Raw genomic sequence first — 23,279 nt, 5'->3', positions numbered from 1 at the left:
CTTCTTGAGGAGAGGCCTCACCACCGCCTCCTTCAAGACGGCGGGGAAGATACCCTCACTCAGAGAAGCCGATATAACTGCCTGGAACCAGCTGCGTGTCCTCTCCCGGGCTGCATAGACCAGCCAGGAAGGGCACGGGTCCAATAAACATCTGGTGGTGCTCAGCCTCCCCATGATCCTGTCCACTTCCTCCGGAGTCACAGAATCAAACTCCTCCCAGGTGATATCGACAAGACCGCCCGTGTCCTGATCGTCAGACTCTGCCCAGTCAGAGTCCAGACCGGTCCGAATCCGAGCGATTTTGTCCGACAGATGTTGGTTAAACTCCTCGGCACGACCCTGCAAGGGATCCTCCCTCACCTCCTGATTTAGGAGGGAGCGAGTCACCCTAAACAGGGCGGCCGGGCGATTATCTGCGGACGCGATAAGGGTGGCGAAGTGGTTAGACCTCGCCTCCCTTATCGCAGCGAGATAAGACCTAATGTAGGCTCTTAGTCGCAATCGGTCGGATTCGGATCGGCTGGACCTCCAACCGCTCTCTAGGCCCCGTCTCCGACGCTTCATCTCCTGGAGCTCCGCAGAGAACCATGGAGCTCGATGGGATCTGCACCGGGTCAGGGGCCGCAGGGGTACAACTCGGTCAAGAGCCTCAGTGGCCGTCCTTTCTCAGGCTTCCACTAAGGCATCTGCCGAGCTGTGAGCAAGGGAGGCAGGTGGGGACCCCAGCGCCGCCTGGAACCTCTGGGGATCCATTAAGCGTCTGGGGCGGTACCATTTAATTGGTTCCAAACACCCACGGCGGGGGGTGGCAAAACGGAAGACCAGCCGCAGGAGATGATGATCGGTCCATGACAGGGGCATAATAATTGGAGAGCCCCCACCAAGATCATCTAACCACCGTCCAGACAAGAAAACTAGGTCAAGGGTGTGGCCTCCTTCATGAGTCGGTCCCAAAATTACTTGCATCAGGTCCATGGCCGTCATGGAAGCCATGAACTCCCGAGCCAACTCAGATGATCCTCCCAGCGATGGTAGGTTGAAGTCCCCCAAAACTATAAGTTTCGGGAACTCAACCACCAGCCCAGAGAGGACATCGAGCAGCTCAGGCAGGGCTGCTGCTGCGTGACTAGGCGAAAGGTACACCAGCAGCAAGCTCAACTGCGCACCAGGGCCGCATCTCAAAAAGAGAGACTCACACCCGACTATCTGGGGAACGGTGGCCTCCCGTGGACACAAGGTCTCCCTCATAACAACAGCCACTCCCCCACCCCTACCCTGAGCCCGAGGCCGGTGCAGCACCCGGAAACCTGGTGGGCAAAAATCAACCAGAGGAATGCCACCCTCTGGGCCCAACCAAGTTTCCGTGATGCAAGCCAGGTCCGCCTGCTCACCCTCGACCTAGTCACGGACGAGAGGAGCCTTGTTAGCGACCGACCTGGCATTCAAGTACACCAGCCGGAGCTCAGGAGGCTGCACGTCCTCACTCCCGGGACCTCGGGGCGGAACCAGAGGGTCGGAGTGCCTCACCGCTTGTAAGCAGCGGAGAGGCCTTCCCTGAGACCGATACGGCCCTCTGTTCCTACACCTGCTGCCATTCCCTATCGTCGTGGGGATGGATAGTCCCACGACTGGCCCTGGAGCCCCAGAAGCAGCCGACCCCCACTCCTCCCCCCCACGATCCGCCTCAGCACTAGCCTGAACAGAGGTAGTTGGACTGCCCCCCTCGTCCAAACAACCAAGAAAAGAACCCTCCCTCCTCCCTAACCCCCAAAAAATTTTTGACAAAAAGCAAACCAAGGACCTCTTATTAGGTTTACGTCGGAGGCCCATAACCGTGCCCAGCCATCTCTCAGGATCCCAATAAATGGGCCCTTCCTCGAGATTGTACTCGGCTGGAAAGGCGGGCCGCCTCCAGGAAGGGGGAGCACCCCTGAGGGCGAGCAAGTCCGTAGAGGAGTACCTAAGACAAGGCATAAGAGCAGTCCAGATATAGGCAGTCCATGGTCAATTAATTTAAGGAGGGACCAAACAGAGAGCAAATAGGTGTCCCGAGCCTCCACCCAGCCACTGCCACTCAGCTGGGTGCCACCCCAGGACAGGCCAACCACCGTCCTCTCACGACAGTTGGAGAGCCTATTCCTGGGGGAATGGTCCGAAACATCCATCCTGGGTACAGCATGTCCCCTAGAGCTCTCACCTCTAGGGGCAGCAGATGTAAGTTCAAGCCACCCTCTCACTGTGGCCAGTACCCAGGGAACTCTGAATCCTTTGGGGACGATATGTGAATGGCAATAAACAACAGTCCGAAGGCAGGGATGAGATAGTATATTACACCATCAAAGTCTGCACTACTAAATGGCCAAATCCTCCGCTGCTCTGCCCTTCGAGAAGATTGATCATGGCCAGTTCTGCAGTCATTGGGGTCTTCCAAATTATCTAATTCTTTTAGGTCCAAAAATCCAGTGGCACCAACCAAAGTCACAACTGGTGCCACGGAAAGCATAGGTCTTTCAAGGGACCACTGGGCTCCACTGGGATCCACCGGAATTAACCGGCTAGCCCAGGAACCTTCGAGGCCACCAACAGCAGTGAAAGTACCAGGCCATCTAGAAAGAGTAAAGCAAGCAGAGGAAGAGACAAGTTGAGTGCAGCGTCGCCGCTGAGCCGCCAGGGCCGCTGCCACCACCGGAGCGCTGCTGCAGACGCCGCCGCCATTGCTGCCGCCGCCAGGACGCTGATGGAACCGAGAATAATCCAGCCTTTCCCGCCGCCGATTGAAAACGGGCCAAAAAGGCTCAGGCGGGAACGGGCAAACGGTCAGGCAGACAACCCAGCAAACAGTCGATGAAAAGGAAGGCCTAGAGCGGCCCTGGAGCAACGCCGCCGCCGCCGCCATCACCGTCGCCATCGGAACGAGCCAAGAACGCCGCCGCCGCCACAGCCGAGGGAGACCAAGCCGACCACAGAAGCGGCCCGAAATGGCCCGAAGCGCCTCCGCCGAGACCGCTAGCAGCCAGGGACCATCCGAGGACGCCAGCTCCGCCACCGCCGAGGACGCCGCTGCCGAAACCGCCGGCTGCCGAAACTGCCAGGTACCGCGAAAACGGCCCGGAAAACGCCCGAGGCAGCGGGAAGGCGCCGCAACATCCAGTCCGAGAAAGCAGCAGAGCCGGCAGCAAAACAGCAGTCCAGCAACCTTCACCCTTCAGCTGCCAAATCATTGCCCTCACTATCCCACCAACCCAGAGGGTATAAACACCCCTGGGGGGCTCCTAGGACGCCTATTTTCTGAGACTTGCAGAGCTCACCCTAACAGATCCGCCTGCACGTCCGCCATCTTGAATGATGTTAATAATTTCACAGATTTTTTTTTTAGAAAACATTGAAGAATAATGAATTACTGTAGGCCAAACGAGAGAGGTTTACTGCTCACTAACCACTAATGATAGGTTTCTCTATCACCTCTTGCCCATTCTTATGAACACGGCTCGGTCTTTTTGATGGATGGATGGATTATACTTGTAGACCATTATTAAATTCATATTTCTGGGTCAAGTACAAATCAGTTAAAATGCAATTCTAAAATACAAAGCAGTATTAAAAATTACTGCATATATAAGTAATTTTATATACAAAAGATGAAATCAACTTCAAGAAATGTAATAATAAAAGTGGTGCAGAAGGTTGGCTAATGGTGAGAAAAAAATGTTTTTTTCCGGCTAATTTGAGCCACCTAGAATAAAAACATAATGCTCTCCTTCATTGTATATAATTTCGCTCATTGATTCTACAATAGAACACCTCCTCTTTGGAGTAAAGTTAGCCTAGGACAGAAGATCAGAGAGTGCTCCATGCCAGCTAAAATTATTTGTTACCTTTCTCCAGGATTGTTTTGTTTATTTCACCTGGAAAAAGCTCTCCAAGGTCTCAGCAAGTGTAATCGTTTGCTACCTGACCCCTTTACTTGCAGACACTCTGAATTTTCTGCATGAAAGGCATGTGCAATTGGCACAGTCCTTGGACAGTCACACATAATGGTGAGAAGCAGCAGAATTATGTCTAGCAAAGGCATTAGGAAGGAAGGATGAGGTCAGAGTGGTGAGAGCAGTGGTAGATAAAAACAGGATGATTTTCACGTAAAAGATCCCAGGTTCAATACGTGGCATTTCCATTTTTAAAGATTTTTTTAAAGAATTATTAAGGTTAGACTTAACAATTGTGGGGAAAAAAACCTGGCAATGTACACAGCCAACCTATTACAAAAAGTCCTCAACCAGTCAAGGTTACAATGAAACAAACAACAACCACAAAAAGGTACTTATGACCCATATTTGAAGTTGCAATGGCTACCCCTACTCCCACAGACATCTGATCGCATTTTGGGAGCTCAGCAACCAGCTCAATTTTATGGCCATTTGCAGGATGTTGTAGTCATATTTTCACAATTTACCTTGATTATTTTTTCCCCTGGAATTTAGCATTTATTTCTAGTAATTCTTACTTCTTACTTTCTGGCAAAAAATGTCCCTTGTAGACAATGGATTCAGTTAACAACCTTGGTGTTTGTTTAATGGCCGCTGCAAAAAAAATGTCATAAAACTGTATCTGTCACATGACTTTCTTATTGACCAGTACAATTTACAACCAGAATTCCAGGGTCAGTTACCATTATAAGTTGAGGACTACTTCCTAATTTCCCTACTGAAGTATGTTAAATGGGGATGCACATAATCTTCCAGTGAATAACTAATCAACTGAGTGTTATGAAGTGGATTGAATGAAGTCACAAAACTATGGAGCCAATCATATTTCACTAAATTGTGAAGGGCAACTGTTTGGAAATCAGCTGAGAGTAAAGTACTATAAAGGGCAAAGTCAATGCATAGGCAAATTGCTTTCCAATCTTTTTGCAACCAGTAAAAGAAATAATGCATGTTTTGACCCAAATATTGAGTATACCCACAGTAATTTGGCAGGAGTAATTGTAAAGCAATGAGCCCATGTCATGAATATATGTGTGGAGTATTTGTTTTATGGCCAAGAAGTTAGTATGGGCCATTTCCCATATTATGTATAATGTATATACATGAAACAAAAATATGTTTAGAAATGAAACTATTATACAGGCACACCCATTGGAGTGGGAGAAACGGCTGTGACTCTTCACTAAGGATACGGTATATTTATTGATAAATCTGGTTTTACTATTAAGTTTGTGAAGATTCCAATTACTAACATTTGTAGTTTGAGACTGTATTATTATGGAAGTAATAACTAACAGCTAACACCTTTCCCAGACTTTCAAATTAGTTTTTTTTAAAAATTTAGGTCAACATCAAGCAAAATGTTTTTTTTATTCCCTTCTGAAATTTCCATTAGGTTTGAAAACATCTTTTTCCGATTAGGTCACTGGAAGTCCACTGACTTATCTGCATTGCTGTTGTGCTTGGCAGTAAGGCAGTTTTTCTTTTCCTCAAGAGTATTCTTAATTTTAGGAACCATTCTAGACCTTGTTTTGATTTTAAACATAGTTTCAGGATACTAAGATTCCAGCATCTGCTACCAGAAAACTGAATTGTATCAGATGTGATCCCCTACCAGCCGTAGAGTCTTGGCAAGATGCCTCATTCACAGGACTCAGTATTACCTCATCTCTGTGACCAAGAGGAAAGCCTGACTTTTAATGATGGTTTTCATTTTCATTAGAAGCAAAAATATTATGAAAATTTTAGCCTAAATGTTCTGCCATATGGGTAGTCCTTGACTTACAACCATTTGTTTAGTGACAGTTCAAACTTACAATGGCACTGGAAAAAGTGACTTACGACCATTTTTCACACAACCATGGCAGCATCCCCATGGTCACATGATCAAAATTCGGATGCTTGGTAACTGAACTGGCTCATATTTATGACAGTCTTGGGGTCATGTGATCAACTTGTTATGACCTTCTGGCAAGCAAGGTCAATGGGGAAGCCAGATTCACTTAACAACAATGTAACTAACTTAACAACTGCAGTGATTCACTTAACGACTGTGGCAATAAAGGTCATAAAATGGGGCAAAACTCACTTAACAACTGTCTTGCTTAGCAATGGATATTTGGGGCTCACTTGTGGTCATAAGTCAAGGACTTCCCGTACTATCTCAAGGAGTGGAGGACCTGTCGTTTCCTTTTGATACTGAAGCTTCGACTTGGTTTTGCTATTAGAAGCCCCTGAGGTCTCCCTTTCCTCCTTTAAAATGTAGATGAAATGAAAGTTCAGTTTGGTATCAGTGTTGCTATGAAGGTCTATGAGATCCCAGAGCAGAATGAGAAGATCCTCCTTTTCTCCCTCTTCCAACTCTGGATATAACCAAGCTATCTTTCTGTACTTTGAAACAGTGTCTTCCATAGGTATTGCTGCTCACAGGTCAAAATAAGCAATTGATATCAATGTTAGTTCTGTAGAACACACGCATTGGCGTGCTAGTCTGCAGTGTTCTGGCAGTGATAATTCTGGACAGGGGAGGAGATAATTAAGGTAGCCCTATTAGCTCAGTGGGTTAGGATGCTGAGCTTGTTGATCAGATGGTCGGCAGTTTGGCGGGTCGAATCCCGAGTGCCACGTAACAGTGAGTGCCTGCTACTCGTCCCAGCTTCTGCCAACCTAGCAGTTCAAAAGCATGTAAAAATGCAAGTAGAAAAATAGGGACCACTCCAGTGGGAAGGTAACAGCGTTCCGTGCGCCTTTGGCGTCTAGTCATGCCGGCCACATGACCACGGAGACATCCTCAGACAAGTGCTGGCTCTTCGGCTTTGAAACGGAGATGAGCACCGGCCCCTAGAGTCGGAAACGACTAGCACGCACGTGCGGGGGAATCTTTACCTTTACCTATATTAGCTCTTCATGATCTGTGATTGATTTGTTTATGCATCTAACTGAGTACTAAATATAATGCTTTCCCTTCTCTCTGTGTGTATGTAAGTGTGTATGCATATGTATCTATATAGACAATACATACAATATGCATACAATATTAAAAATAGAATAATGTAATAAAGTTGAATTTTATACTAATAAAGTTAGGCTCACTCCACTCTGTGTGGAGTGTGTAAAATGTGTAAATAAATAAATCCATCCATCCATCCATCCATCCATCCATCCATCCATCCATTCATCCATCTTTTGACCTGGCCTACCTTGAAGAGGTAACATCTATCCAGGAAGTTCTAAGCTGAATGGTGTTAATCTTTGTTAAGTTATGGCATAGTGTATTTATATATCTACTGCCCATTCACATGCATTATTCACACAAGAGCAGTGAGGAGCAACCTTTCTGCTCTGTAAAAGAGGTTAATTACCGAGAAAAACAGCATGACAATCTGCAATGGGAAATATGTGTGTGAAGAGCTCCTTCGTGCACCAATTCACACATGATTCTATAGCCTGTTTCATCAGGATTCAAACTACAGGCAAAAGGTTCTCTACTGCAGGCAACCCAGTGCAATTTTATGGAGTGCTAGCCGAGTGAACAGAACACCAAACAGGATTCTTCTCTTCTTGAAAATGGATATAAGGGATGAACTGGTCTTCAGATTCAGATTGCAGAGTAACGTCTGGACTGTCCCTACCTACTTTCATTCTCACACCAGAATCTTCAAGAAAGACTCATTTGGCTTGGTTATGTTTTTGCCCCATTCTTGATTAAAATTTGCAGTCTTGGAAGAAATCCTGTCTGAGGTTGCTGCTTCAATTTCTACGTGATTTTCCTACAGGCCAAGCAAATTATTGCTTTTACTGTTCACCTTTTGTCTCTGAAAAAAATAAAAACAATCCCAAGGCAGTAAACAGAAGGAAATGAAAACAAAGAACAGTATGTAATAAAAATAATAGAAACTAATAAAAAAAATGGTTAGGAGAATTTTAAAAAAAATGTTAAAGGTTTTTGTTAAAAAAGTAAGCTTGAGGTCCTTGAGATAGATAGATAGATAGATAGATAGATAGATAGAGAGATAGAGAGATAGAGAGATAGAGAGATAGAGAGATAGAGAGATAGAGAGATAGAAGGATAAATAGATAGAGAGATAGAAGGATAGATAGAAGGATAGATAAATAGAGGAACAAATCCCTAAAATGTCTTCTTTGCCATGCTGATTCATATCAATCCTGACAGGATGCAGACTGAAGTGCTATTTACCGGAAGGCCATTCCTTTTAACCAAGTGACATTGTCACATGGTCACCCCAGTTTGTCCCTGTGATTGTTAAAAACCAACCAATTTAATCCAGAGTAAGGAAAATCCTCTCTGAACATTTGGGTTTGTGTTCCATGGTGTCCTCTACTGTTAGGAAATTATTTGAACCAGCTGAGAGAGAAACAGTGATGTTGATTCTTCTGCTCTGAAACCCACTCCCTATTTATTCCACTAGATAGAAAAACAGCTTCTAAGAAAGGAAATTTTAGAAGCAAACGCCTCAGTCCTCCTCCTCCTCCTAATGGAAGTCCCTGTCAGATCAAAGTGTTATTTATTTATTTAATCAATTTGTACATTTGTACCCATCTCAACATGGGACTTTTGGCGGTAAACAATGTTAAAATAAAATTTTAAAAAATGGCAGCCACAGATGCAAAGATTAAAACACATAGCAGCTAAGGAAAGATTCACAACTGACAACTACTCATACAGCTGGGAGATGAGTCACTTCGCATACTTGGGTACACAGACCTGGGCTGTATTAAAATATTCAATGGTATTTTAAAACAGTGAAGATATCTCAAGTTTCGTCCATAGAGTTTATTTGATTTAGTTAAGTGAGATAGGCAGGGCTTTTTTTCTCATAGAACGCTCAGAATGGAGTTCCGGCACCTTTTTTGGATGGAACTTTGTAGGGTAGGCAAGGCGGGTTGTATGACATGTGTGAGTTCCGGCACCTTTTTCTTTTACAAAAAAAGCACTGGAGATAGGAATACGTGAAAAGATTAAAATCAAAGAATTTACTGATAAAACAATGCCAATAAGAATTGATAAAGAGAGATAAAGGGAGAAGGAGAGGAAAAATACTAATATTTAGTTACTATGGCAGCTTCCAGTGGTTGTGTGTTAACTCATTCGGTAATAATTTACTGTATTAAGCAGCTTCTCAACAGACAAATTACTGCAGTGGTTAAGATGTTTAATTTTGGACCACAGAGAACCAGGATACTAAGGGTACTGAAGCAGTGACTTATCAAGATCTAACATTATTTTCTTTCTGTTCCTTGCCCAAGATGAATGTGAACAAAATGTTTAGAAGACCTTGAATTATAATAAAAAGGTTCTTCATCAGTGGAATAGTTTTGATCAAAAAAGAAATAGGTTAATAAGCAAGTCAGATTGTTCAATTATTAACATAATTGTTTCAATAACTTATACAGAACTGTCCATCTAGCTCACTAAGAATTATATCTTGATTTTCTTTTGAGGAATCAATAATTAGATTTTTTTAAAAAAAATTATCTGCTAAGAATTCTGCTGGAATGAAATGTTCCATTCTCTGTGGGAATTAAAAAGCTTCCAGAGATGTTTTAGCAGTTACTATTTTGACACTTAAATTGAGACTTGGTGTCTGTAATCTAAATGATGATGTCAACTATGAATGTATTCATTTTGTCACTTATTTCTAGAAATCTCTGTTTTTTTAAATTCTTATATCAAATCAATATCTTTCTGTTAAGCATCTTAATGGCAAACATTCTCTTTCATGTAAGATTTTAAGAGTATATTTCAAAATTAGAGTGTGATAAAGGCCTTGCATTACATTATGTCAATGGGGGCTCGCTCTGTGCATTGATTCCACATTATTGCTTCACTTTCCAAGAAAAGGAAAATGGAATGACAGAAGTGATAACGACAAAATATGAATCAAAACAAAAATGTGTAAGAGTTAGGGATTAGATCATGACAATAAAAGCAGCGAGTCATAGTTACCCCTCTTATCACATTTACAGTTAGCTGGCTGGTGGGCAATTTAAATGATCTATTTCTTATTGAAACTCAAGTTGAAGTTGAAACTCAAACACTTTGCCCACCTAATGAGAAGCAAGGACTCGCTGGAGAAGAGCCTAATGCTGGGAAAGATTGAGGGCAATAGAAGAAGGGGACGACAGAGAATGAGGTGGCTGGATGGAGTCACTGAAGCAGTAGGCATGAGCCTAAATGGATTCCAGAAGATGGTAGAAGACACGAAGGCCTGGAGGAATGTTGTCCATGGGGTTGCGATGGGTCAGACACGACTTTGCAACTAACAACAACAACAAATTTCTTATTGGGGAGGGACAAATCACAAGATTATCTTGAGGGCCATTATGAAGGTATATTATGGGCATCTGACAAATAAAGTCCTTTGGATCTGCTCTGAGCCAGACTCCAATTGGGCAAGTCCTGTTGAGTTGTCCCAGATGTGGTCTGGTCATCCTGATAGGCAATATATGGCTGGTGGTAAACTCATTCTTGAATGAGATATTGGGTTCACTGTACAGTATCTGTTTTCTTTCCAAGCAAATGCAATTTGATAGAAGTCACCAAATATCTGTCTTTTGTCATGCTCAGATTATTTGTTTGTAATTAGGCTAAGTGGTGCCACCAACATCTGCAGGGAGAATGGACCTTTTGGGTCAGTTTTCCCCAGGTATATAATGGATCCAATTAATTTACAGAGGTGCCTGGGAGATTCCTGAGACCATGGTGCGTTTATCCTAGTGCCTGAAGACTGTGTCTTGTTTAAGAACAGACAGACTTAATCCCAACAACACTGAGTGACAGTGGGCAGAGAAACCTTTCAATTCTAGACATATAGTATTGGATTGGGGTTTTCTTTTTTGCTTTTTTAAATCTTAACTGGTAGTAGAATCCAAGTTGCAAGAAGGGTCCTCACCTTGTAGGCCATTGCTGACTATCCCCAAGTCATCTTTGATAAGTAAAGGTAAATTCAGCTCTTTCTATTCATTGGACAAGCTGTGATGCAATTGTATTTCCCATTTTCTCTTTATATTTTACCTTAGTCAAGCTATTATGGTGCTCACCTTGAGTCTACTAATACCTGTTTATTATTTAATCTTAGATTTAAAAAATCTGTATGTATGAGTCAAATGGTAACAACTTCTATTTATAAACATGGGGGATGCGTTAATTTTGTCACTATCCAAGCTGCAGTGTTCTTTTTGTTTTAAGATTAGCATTTGACTCTGTGTGGTCTGACATCTCTATTCTTTTGTTTGACAAATCTGTGCACTGACTTGTAAAAAAAAAAGAAGAAGAAAAATCAATATTGTTTTCCCTGGCACATTCTCTGCAGTTGAGTTGATTTATTATCACTCTTCTTTTTCCCTTCCCTTCTCTCTCTCTCTCCCTCTCTCTCTCTCTCTCCCTCCCTCCCTCCCTCTTTCTTTTTTTCTTTTATCAGTCTCTTTTTATGGCTTTAGGGTTGAGTTCCTGATAGTATCACAAGGTAGAAGACACTAAAAGAGTTTCCATGACCTTATCCGCTATATGATCTTGTCCACTATGATTGTAAACTGTAGCTATAAGGTGAACAGTGATTTTATCCAGAGTTCACAATCAGATTTATATTCTTTTTGTGCCTGTGCCAGAAACAAGAGCAAAGTGGAACTATCAGGAGCTGCTTTATTTTTAAAGGAACAATCCAAATGCTACATTCCCTCTGCAACCCAGCCTAAGTGCAAGTATCAGTTACAGCTAAGACTGAACCCTAACCCTAACCCTAACCCTGAGCTAATCTCCTTGTTTTGTTAAACCAAGACCTCTCTCTGGTCACTTCAACTTAGGCAATGGACTTTGAAGCTCAGTTGACCAATCTTGCAAGCTTTATAGTACTGGTAGTTGCTATTATAATCTCTCAAAGCAGGCATCACATTATAGCTTAACTTTATCTCCCCTGTTCTATATGAAAATGGGTTGAGGACTTTACACATCATATGACTTAGAATGTTCTTTGCAATGTGTTTGCCAATTTTAAAATAAGTGTTCCATGTCTAAGGCAAATGCATTGCAAATGGGGTGGGGGTGGGTGGGAGGCAGAAAGCTGAGTTTTTATCAAAACAATGAAACATGCAGCAACATCATCATGCATGCCCCACCCCTTATGCCTTCATATCAAAATACAAGTACAAAAAAGGCAGAGTCACAATTTATCATTTGATTCCCCTATTCCCCACAGATGCACATGATTTTGGACAAGGCTTTTTTTGTCATAGAACGCACCGGAATAGAGTTCTGGCACCTTTTTTTGATGGATTTTCCAGAGTTGCCTTGTATAAAATCCTAGTCTTTTAGATATACAAATAACTGAAGGGGTTTTTTTCCAACCACAAAAGGAAACCTTGTAGGGTAGGCAAGGCGGGTTGTATGACGTGTGTGTGTTCCGGCAACTTTTTTCTTTTTCTCTTTACAAAAAAAGCACTGATTTTGGAATTTTCTAGAGATGAGTTATAATTTTGAAACCTGGAACTAAAGATATTTTTTTCACCTAACCTTAATATCAGTTTCAAAGAAGATTATGTGATCTTTTTAAAAATCAGTCCGTTCCTTGTTCACTTAAAAATGCATTTTAGAACCATACGTAGGTTCAGACCTAAAATGTAGAATACTGCATCCATGTCACATGCACCTTGATGTGTTTTCTCCCAAAAAATTACAATTTAAAAGATAAAAAATAATATAAACTAAAAAAAGAATAAAAATAGGGCAGAAAAGAAATAAGGCTATAGTAAAGAAAAACAAAATAAAAAGAAATGATTTCCCCTTTCATCACCAGTACAGAACTTCTCTTAAATAAAAAAAATGATCTCTTCTTCCCACAACCCTTCTGTAAACTGTAAATAAATCCTTAAAACCTTGTCATTTCAGTTCTAATCAGAAAAAAATTAAGAGATAATCACATGTCTATTTTAATATTTATTAAATAGACCAGCTTAAGAGTCTTTCCTTTTACTTTTAACAATCACAATCTTTAGTCCTTTCAAATATTGTGCTGGAACTTGATTTCATCTCCTTTTTGTTCTTTGTCCCTTCTCACAAAATTCTTCAAATCTAGAAATCCAATTTAGGAAAATTACTCAGATCACTCTCTTGGTTTATTATTTGGACATCCCTCTTAAATATTGAGATATTACTCAACTTCTTTTGTATGTCCAGTATAGCATCTTTTACCATATCATTTTTGTGGCTTGGCATTTTTAAATCCATTTTCAGATCAGTTTCAATTTTGCCAGCTATATAACTTGTTCCTCTTTCATAACATCTTTTAAACACAGCTATAGGTGCAGACACTTTTTCAAGCAACTTCTGAGTCCATTGCTCAAAAATATTCTTCTATATATCCAATGTTAAAATACTTTGCTTCATTCTCTGTTAGTAGCTCAAATCTAATTTTTCTTCTCCTTTAATTGTAATCCTTAGTTCCTTCTCTTGTCCAACCTTAAAAGTTACATCCTATCATTTTTTTAAAGAATTCAAAACAAAAACATTTTCTCATAGGAAGGATTCCAATAATTAATTCCAGTTTCTTATTTCAAATCCTCTGAACTTTTAGTCTATTTGTAACTTGGCAAAAACCAAGGTCTAATTGCCCTTTTTCCTGTTTATTACAAAATATTTTTTTATGTTCTTAAATTTGTATTTAAAATTTCTTTCACTAAAGATTGAAGGAAACTAACCCAGTGCTGTAAATTTTGCAAATTAAAAGGTTTCTACAGCTGAAAAACAGTTAAGTAACATCCAAAAATTATTAGAAAAGGAAGTATGCATTCTCAGTGTCTTTTCTGAAAGTGCTAACCTCGGTTTGAGCAACACAGTTATTCCCTTGTCTCCCAGATCTCTGGAAACCCACCAGAGATTGCTTTTTTTGTTGTCTCCTCATGAGGAGCAACTGTGTGTAGAGCATTTGTGGGCAATGTTAATCACTCTCCTTGTCCAGAAAGGAATGTTCATTCAGTTTGCTGTTTCTTCCCTGGAAATCCAAAATCACCTTGAAGTTTCCGTAATTGAGATTAATATTGTTTTTGAATTGTTCATTTTCTTTGAAAACTTAGGATGCTTGCTTATCAGAAAATAAGTAAATCACTGGTAAAATTATAACATTCATAGACAAAAAATAATCTCAATGAATTAGCTTCCTCTCACTTGCCCAAATCTGAGTGAAATCTAGAATATAGTTTGGGATGTCCCTCAAAATGGTGCATAGTCTACTGAAAAAAATTAAACATTATAATTAAGGATCCAAATTCTATTTGAAATGAAAGAAAATAATGTATTTGATGTAGTTATAATATGTCCTCTTGTGTTAATCTCATTGCTCATGCGAAAGATTATAAATGTGAACAATTTTTAAAAGGCTTCAGGTGTAATCCTTTCAGATATTCCAAACCCAGAAACAGTGGTTTCCCCCTCACAATCAAGACCTTTAATTTGAAGCTACACATTTGTTATCAAGCTCTGTTGTTCACATACACACATATACACAGTGTTTGAAAAGGTGGCTAAATTGGGTTTTTGGGGGAGGTAATAAAATACTCTGGAAACAGTTTATCTGATCAATGGGAAATGCATTTACAAGCTGCTCTGGGTTAATGTGCTGAACACAGGGAAAGAATAACTTATTGACTTCTGAAGAGTGATGTTGGTTCAGGTTTTTCTGAACAGCATAATATACAAGCATATAAAGAGAATGGTGAGGACGCGACCCGCAATTCACTGGGCTCATTTGGTTGGCTGAAATGAATCAGATAAAAGTTGCATTCAACATTTAGAAGTGCTTAAGTCACAGCCCTGACCTCATTCTATTCATGTCGGCTGTGGTTAATTGAACTACTTGAATTCCAGGGCCAAGACAGCGGTAGGAGCAACCCTAGGGTCCCTTCTGAAGCACCTCTGGCTGGTATTATTTTTCAAGCACAACGGAGGCTTTGTAGGTACACACTAATGAATGCTGAGCAGTATCTGCTGCACCATACATTATTTTGGGCAACGAAGTGTATTGCATACCTACTGCAACCATTTCTTTTTGCATTAAACAATTTTAAGATCAAGAGATCTTAAATTGAATAGTCAAATGGATTAATCCAGGGATCATGGAGATAATGTTATCGAAGTCTGGAACAGATTAGCTATAGGTTTTGAAGTCTGATAAAAGGTGCAAGTCTAGGAGTAAAGTCCTACAAACCTCGGGACAAAGAGCTGAGATAGCAAATGCTTAAGATGAACAAACTGATGAGTTTTCTGAAGTCATTCACTATCTGATTTTCCTTTAATCTTGCTGTCATTTTCAGTGATGTTGAAAGGTAGAGGGGAAACAGTCTCATCAGTGCTTCTCTGGTGAAGATTTTGAGCCTGTGAGAAAGATAGAGTGCACCAATAATTAAACTAGGATTATCCACAGCATATCCAAGGATATAATTTTGGAGTTGGCCTTCTGCAAAGCAGCAGATTCTGCCTTGTTTGTTTAATGCTATTACTATACCAGAATGATCTATATCAGTGTCTCTCAAGCTCAGCAACTTTAAGATGTTGGACTTCAGCCTCCAGGATTCCCCAGCCAGCGTGAAGTCCATACATCTTAAAAGTTGCTGAGATTGAGAAACACTGTCTATATAATCAGTACATTCAGAAAGATAGGATGAAAGAGTCATTCTTTTTTCTTTTTTGAGAGACTTAATTAGCTAAGAATATGAAATATAATTATTGTTAAATGTTCATTTGTTTACATTTATACCTGGTGTTTCCCACAAAAAATCATGGACACTAATAATAGGATTCCTGGCTATTTTATACACACAATTAATCCTGGAAGTTAGCAATGAATCCCAACTCTCCTAGGGAATTTTGTGGTTAAGAGAGAGCTTGGGCTGTGATCATATCAAACCTAGCCCAACTCTTCGCAGCACAATGGCATTTTCAGTTTAATCTTTGGTTTCAATAGAATGAGGATAGATATCTAAGGTATGTTGTAATGACTGAGAGACATAAATAAAAATAGATGGGTGAACAAGTTTATTATAAAATTAGCGCTCAGATTTAACAGTACTTCCCTGAAACCACCCAATTCTTATTTTATTTATTTATATAACAGTTTGACATATCTATAGAGGGCATCCAATTTAAAAGATGCATGAAATTGTAATTTTCCTTTCAGGTTTGAGAAACTGCAATGAAACGTATGCATACTTTTTATACCATCCTTACCTTAAAGTTCTGCTTATGATATTTTTGATGCTTGACTCCCATAGCCATTTAGGTGGATATGGGGTAAAAAGATGGATATTATCTATCTTCTCCACACTGAAGGTAAATCCTTTAAATCAGGGGTCTTCAACCATAGTGGCCTGTCAGGAACTGGGCCACACAGCTGGAGGTGAGAGGCAGATGAGCGAGTGAAAGTGAAACCATTCCCTCCCCCCACCCCCCAATTCCATGGAAAAATTGTCTTCCACAAACCAGTCCCTGGTGTCAAAAAGATTGGGGGTCGCTTCTTTAAAGATTACTCATTTCAGCTGGACAGAGCTTTCCTGAAAGCAGCTGACTGTAGGTTTGATTTAGAAAGCTGGACTTCACATGGCATTTGAAAGCTGGTGTTTCAGAACGAATCCTTTAGCCAAGAAAGCAATAATAACATTTTGATCTGCCACTGCTCAACCCTGCTGCTCTGTTTAAGCTGAAAAACCTCACCAAAGTGTGTTTGTGTGTGTGTGTGTGCGTGCACGCGTGTGCATGTATATAACAGAATAACAGAGTTGGGAGGGATCTTGGAGGTCTTCTAGTCCAATTGCCAGCTCAAGCAGGAAACCCTAGAACATTTCAGACAAATGGTTGCCTAATCTCTTCTTAAAAACCTCCAGTGTTTTTAATGCAGTGCTTTAATATACAGTGTATGTTTATATATCTATACACTGTGCGCGCGTGCACACACACACACACACACATGTATAGTCAAAGAGAGATATGGAATCAATTATTGTGAGGACATTGAAAGGGTTTCATTTCCTTGAGCATGCATATGCATTCTGCTGCAACGTGTCCTCTCTGCCTCCTAGTGTAGCCATTGATCCACAGCCTTTATAATGAAGTCTAATAACAACTCTATTACTGCTGGCCTCCTGATTGGCTTAGGCGCCTACAAAATTAGCTACAAAGAAGCCAGCTTGTCAATATTAATTCCACCACAGAGATTACTTGTTATGGTAGAACAAAGGTGTTCTGGCTCAAGCTAAACAACTTAACTCCTTGTCTCATAAAATTTAAGCTGCTATTGATCGCTTTCTTCTTTTGTGCTGAAGGATTAAACCCACCCGGGGAAGGGTGTGTGTGCATACCGAGGAGTGGATGTGTGTTTGTGTGCCCTCCCCCAGACACCCACAGACCTAGAATCACTCTTCTGTATTCCCCCAAACCACCAGCTGCCCCCTCACCTCATCCGTCTCCTCTTCTCCCTGGCTAAGAATCATTCAGTAGCATGAAGCAAATTAAATCAATGGATTTGCCCTAGCAGATGGGTGCTTTAACAGTCAGTTAGCCTTTAGATAATTGAGGCGTTGACTCTGGAATCATAAAATGGATGGCTCGTTTGTACATTTTACTGAAATAGATCTCGCTGAGGTTAAATAAATGAAATCCCATTTGTCAGGCAGTAATAAATGGTCTCTCCTTCGGCAAACAGCTCTGTTTGGCCTAATAAATACTGGGATGTTACAATGCTCCTCCCTTGATAGGGTTATGGCTTAATGAAATGGTCTTTCCTCTGCTTGTTTTTGCCTCCTCCTGCACCGTGTGATAAGTAGCGAACCACCGAAGCTTGTAATTACAATCTTACAGAGAACCCGGCCAATCTGTATATAAATCTCACCATCCAATTACAAGATGTAATAATTTTGCAGTCAAGCTGGTAATGAGGTCTAATACTCATGCATGTGATAATCCCCCCTGGATGCTGACTCTATCAGATGTTAGCTTTGTAATTATACTGGCAGAAAATCATTATTTCATGTTCAGCAGAAAAATGAGGTTGGTGGGAAGTTAATTTTCTCTATGCTCTGTGAAGCATAGACAAAATTTTAATGATTTAATCATTATGGTTATCCCTTTTGCAATTGACCCATGTTACTTGGGTAGAAACATTGGCACATTTAAAAGTCCCTGTTACCCGATAAAGCTCGCCAGGTATGCAGCTTTTAATGTAAGAATAACACTATACAATTAAACTATTAACCTTCTTGATAGGGGGAAAAATCCATACTTTTCATTATTTACAGATAGGATTCACTGGCATATTTATGTCCAGATTTCAGTGCAATAATTGGCTAATTAAAAGAATAACATTTTAATTATGATATACGCCCACTCATTTTCTTTGTTTGCAGCACTATTTTAGTAGCTCTTTTGTTCTTTTACCAGGTTGAATATATGATGTTGCTGGTGATAGTATGCTTCACTATTACAACCCCAAATCTGCTAGGCATAATCAACAATATATATATGCATGTGCACACTTTCACAGAAACATACACACATACACTTAATTCCATAATTTTTTTAAAAAAATATTATTTACTTATTTACACTTTGCCTCCTCAAAAACTCAAGGCTGCTTATGTCAAGTGAAAGTAATTTATTTTTATAAAATTGTGCAAGTACCTCAAATATAATTTTGAAAAAAAAGAGGAGGATTGTGTTTCACCGTTCATAGTGTGTATGAGAGAGATGGAGTGGAATTGTGTGAAAGGTGAAATGATCTTGGCCAGTTTGCAGTGTAAGATTATGTCTGCCACAGTCTATATTCATGTACAGATAATTATCAACTTTGAACCATTCATTTAGAGATTGTTTGAAGTTACAACAGCATTGGAAAAAGTGACTTATGATGGGCCCTCACACTTAGGAGAGTCATAGCATCCCCAAAGTCATGTGATCAAAATTTGGGCACTTGGCAACTGGCATATATTTACAATGGTTATAGTGTCCCGGGACCATGTGAATTGCCATTTACAACCTTCCCAGCCCAACAAACAAAGTCAATAGGGCAGGCTGAATTCATGTGATTCACTTAAGAATTGTAGTGATTCACTTAAGAACCGTGACCAAAAAAGGTAATAAAATCAGGTGCAATTCGTTTAACAGCCACCTTGCTTGGCGGTTGAAAATCCGGTCCCAGTTGTGATCATAATTCAAGGATTACCCACATTACCTGTTTTATTAGAATTATAGATTTGTAAAACTGTGTTTTTCATTGTGGCATTGATGAGCAATCTTGGAAAATGGTGGACTAGCTTCTGTGATCATGGGCGGCAGTGTTGTGATTTCTGATGGGTCTCAACAATTGGGGGGGCGTGTCTTTTTGGTGAGCATCAGGAATAGGGCCTGTTAGAAACCTTGACTTTCTTGTTGTGGGGGCAGAAATTCTCTCCCCCAATAGGAACAGGAAGAATCAACCAGGGTTGGTATCATTTGGGATATTGGACTTCTACCTTCTCAAATAATATATGGAACAAGCTAGTAAAAATGTTCTCTCCCCTTCTGGTTGCAACCAAATGAATGATCAGACACAGCCTAGAAACCCCATAAAGAAAGGGTGATTCCGTTTTTGATAGCTTTCTTTTGATACAGCTGTTCTTGTCTTCAAGACTTTTAATACAGTGTTTATTAGCAAAATAACTATACGTGAGTATAAATCCTCTTGGTGTTTGTGTAGCTGGCTCTTCTTGGGCTTCAAGGCACCCTCAGCTCTTTTGCTTTGCTAATTATGTGGCGCACTGATTTTGCAAATATTCTAATTCTCTCCTGGGACCCATCAGTATAGCTGTGACTGAAAGAAATACTTTAGCAAGAGGATTTTTTTTTACATCCCTAAAGATGGCAAAACTATGACTAATTTCTGTCACTAGTGGAAACTTGTTGTGAACCCCATCCATCCATAAAGTTTTATTCCTAGTTCTCTTAAACTCCTTTCTCTACTTTGCACACAGCCTTGCTTCAAAAAAAGAAAAGGGTCTGTTTGAACTGGCCAGGGAAGATCTTTTAAAAGTAGCTTTATCTAGATGCCTAGTATTTAGTGAGAAGTCAATTTTGAAAGAGAGTCCCTTGCTTGCTTAGCATAGAGTAAAAACATTTAAAATATTTGTTACATATTATGAGGGGGCATTGATAATGAAATGTACTGTCAATCAGCCATCCATGGCTATTTTTCTTGATTAGAACATGAATATCCTTTGCCTGATGCTATTTTTCTTTTTCTTTGGGCCTTCTCATGACCACTCTACTGGCAAGGAGTGGGCAACTCTTAGTGCCATTGAACAGGGCCATGGTGGGCAGAGAAAGCAGAGTTGGCCAGGATTTGTTCTGGAAATTTCTTTTTTTTAAAAAAGATCTTAAAGTTAATTGAAAGTTTATATTACACTTTCTCTGTTTCCTGGCTAAAAATGTTCAGAAACCAAAGAGAAATTTTGACAGTAGCAGTCAAAAGAATACTTGCTGCAAAAAGGAATCTATGGAAATGCAGGGAGCTTTGGGATATGGATTGCCCATCCTGGTGCTCTATGACTCTGTTACGAACCATGCATTTCTGATAAACCTTTTTCAACTTGAAAAACTTGGCCACTGTGAGAATGGGCAGTCTATAAACAAGATTTATAAATAAAAAGAAATCCAAGATCTAACAGCTTGCTTAATGAGCAATGTCAAGGTGAGGATATAGAACAAAACTGAAAAAAACCCCATTCTTTTAGAAAAAAGAAGTCTTGCCCAACGATAAATAGAAATAAAACCTTATACAAAAAAAGGGGGACATGGGAGTAAGTAAAAGAAAAAAAAGAGATGAAACCGGTCTACGAAAGATAGTGGGCTGCATTGCTATAAAATTATGATTATGATTGACATTTTTAATTCATCAGAAGCAGCTTAGAGAGACAGTAGGACCTGTGTTCAGTAAGAAAGGTGAAGGATTATAAATGTAGACAACATTTTATTTGTTGGATCATTGTTTCAAGATATATTCCTTTATCTGAAAAGAGAAACAGAGTTCCACTGATGAGCGAAAAGTCAGTGGAAAAAGGACCAACTTCCCCATTGGCTTCCCCATTACATTTCCTTGCAGGAGGTTGGTAGGGAGTGTTGGAAATCTTCCTTCCTTCCTTCCTTCCTTCCTTCCCCTTTCCAGCAGGTAGATAAAGCAATTGTCTGTGACAGTGTGAAGCCAGAGTGACTGGACCATTTCTCCACTGACTTTCTCCCTGCAAGCTTCACACAAAGATGTGGGAACATGGCTAGGAGCATAAGAGCATCAGTAATCATATCAGTTCATTCCAGGTTCCCCATTGATTTGTGGGAAGCTCTCAGGGAATGTTAAAAATGAGAATCACCGAAATTTCATTATCTCAGGATTAGTGGATCCCAGCAGACTATAAGTTAGCCTATTTGAAATACCTTTGTTGACAAAGTTTTGCTCTATGATGCAGTGTTTCAGACAGACATGACAGTTTTAGTAGTGTATAGATTATAAACCTGAAAAAAAAATCTTAGTGTTGGTTGTTACTGCAGAAGTTGTATGGCAGATGGTTCTTGAGCTGATAGTTGCAGTTGGGACAGTTTGGGGAGCAGAGGCCACTAGTTAATCTTACAATGCTACAAGATGAGACCAAAGCTTCATCTCATCCACAGAGGCTAGTATGCATTCAAACAGTTCACAAAAGTGGCAGTTCCATCTAGTCTTGCTCCCATGAGCTGATATTTAGGATACCTCACTTGTGAATCAAATTGTAGGCCAGACATGTCAAACACAAGGCCCGGGGGCCAGATCTGGCCGGCGAAGTGGTTTCATGTGGCCTGCGAAGCCATCCTGGAAACAGTGAGGGAACGGCCCCCACTGCCTTGGCCCTGGCCCAGAGACCCTCCTTCTGCCAGAGACCCTCAGATCTGTCCCACTCCTGCCCAGGCCCCCATAGGCAGCCTTGATGCTTATTTTTTTTGCAGAGGAGTAAGTTAAAAAAAGGCATCTAAACTGTGCTGGATTGAGAGCTAAACTCAAGCTAAACTCAGTTGTATTTGCAATAGGCTTGCCAACTCTGAGGTCTGCTGCTTGACCACCCTCTGTTTTAAAGTGTTAGGAAATAACTATTAAATTAACTGATTCTTTGTGAGGCACTCAATTAGGTTTTAAGACGCAAGGATGTTTCATGTTATGATAATAGCCTCTGTGTGGGAATCCTAGGATTCATTTAATCTTGTATCCAGTTTGCCTTCAGCAGTCCTGAATCTATATATGGTACATATGGTATATCCAGGGCTGTAGAGATGGCTGTAGAGATGGACGCGGTGGCTCAGTGGGTTAGGAAACTGAGCTTGTCGATCAGAAGGTCGGCAGTTTGGCGGGTCGAATCCCGAGTGCCACGTAAAAGAGTGAGCGCCTCTTACTCGTCCCAGCTTCTGCCAACCTAGCAGTTTGAAAGCACGTAAAAATGCAAGTAGAAAAATAGGGACCACTCCGGTGGGAAGGTAACAGCGTTCTGTGCGCCTTTGGCGTCTAGTCATGCCGGCCACATGACCACGGAGACGTCCTCGGACAAGCGCTGGCTCTTCGGCTTTGAAACGAAGATGAGCACCGGCCCCTAGAGTCGGAAACGACTAGCATGCATGTGCAGAACAACTTTACCTTTACCTTTACCTTAGAGATCTTGAGGCCAGACTCCAGTGTAATAGTTTCTATAGGTTCTATAGTTTCTATAGGTGCTGTATGCTTGCATGCACACACATACATTGTCTTTCGTTGCTTAAATCAATGAACTTGCCAAATGACTCAGTAATTACAATCCTATGGCTGTTGTTAAAAATTGGATTAATACAAACTAAATATCAAGGCGCTTTTATCCACATGGAATTGGTGCTTATATAGGAAGAAAGCAGGTTGATGGTAACACAAAAGTTTATTTCCATGAATAAATTTGCCAAATGTGTATATGAATAGTTATTATAAAGGGAAATAGTCTTTACTTTTTAAAAAAACACAGGTCAGAATATCTTACACGACAACTTGCTAAATCAATTTCATGTTTCTTTGAGAACTCCTAGTCATTTTTAAAAAATACAGATGCTATGGCAACCCCATTTTTCACATGGAACATATGTTGCCTAAGAGATAAAGAGCTGGTACACGCACAGGTGGAATAGAGTGCAGTGCTTTCTTGCCTCTATTCACATTTTAAATATTCACCTTCATCATCATTTCCCCTAACATGCATCTGTTTGAAAGTCAAAAT

This window comes from Vipera ursinii (genome assembly GCF_947247035.1).
Source record: "Vipera ursinii genome assembly, chromosome: 3".
In the NCBI taxonomy this organism is placed as follows: Eukaryota; Metazoa; Chordata; class Lepidosauria; order Squamata; family Viperidae; genus Vipera; species Vipera ursinii.
Note: the sequence above shows the minus strand (reverse complement) of the source record.